Source organism: Etheostoma spectabile, chromosome 8 (assembly GCF_008692095.1).
Source record: "Etheostoma spectabile isolate EspeVRDwgs_2016 chromosome 8, UIUC_Espe_1.0, whole genome shotgun sequence".
NCBI lineage: Eukaryota > Metazoa > Chordata > Actinopteri > Perciformes > Percidae > Etheostoma > Etheostoma spectabile.
The window spans coordinates 16,300,789-16,301,397 of NC_045740.1; the positions used below are offsets into that span (position 1 = coordinate 16,300,789).

The following is a 609-nucleotide window of genomic DNA, read 5'->3' on the forward strand; positions in this document are numbered from 1 at the left end:
TTTTATTAAAACAGATTGGGATTAAAATTAATTGCAAAAACAGGGTTTCCTTCCAAAATTGAAAATAAACATCTGCAATACATGTTTATAAGAAAATTATCTGAAATACATAGCCTAGGATATATTTAAAAAAATATATCTCTGGGAAAGCTCCTTCACTTGTTTTCAAAAACAGTAACAGACTAATTAAAAGAGAAAAGGAGCAATGCGGGGTGCATATGGGTACAAATGCTACTCATAGAGCGACAGCTGACTCGTTATGAATGGGTCCAGCACGGCTCAAATGGTGGGTCAGCAGAGTTACACACGTGTGTATGAAATGTCTGTATCGTCACCGCACTGCATTTTTATGAACCATGATATTCTTGGGTCCGGGTCACATCTCTCGCCCAGGTCCAGCCGGCTCCCGTAATATTACTCTAAGAACTGAAGTTAGTTGCATTCAATAACTTCTTCTTTGTTTTTTGCTGTGGCTGCCGTAATAGCAGAGTTACCAGCAGAAACACTGGTACAAATACAGGTCTGCCTCTCATACTTAACAACATACAGCTGTGGTAATAACAATTAAAACTGTTGGCCGCTGTCTCTCTCCATGTTGCTGGGAGCCGT

General features: G+C 39.7%; 1 protein-coding gene across 10 annotated transcripts in view; it reads right to left on the bottom strand.

Annotated features, from left to right (window-relative positions):
• The window catches only part of cep290 (centrosomal protein 290), a 40,888-nt gene that overhangs the window by 27,059 nt on the left and 13,220 nt on the right, over positions 1–609 (bottom strand). The gene's annotated exons all lie outside the window — the stretch shown is intronic.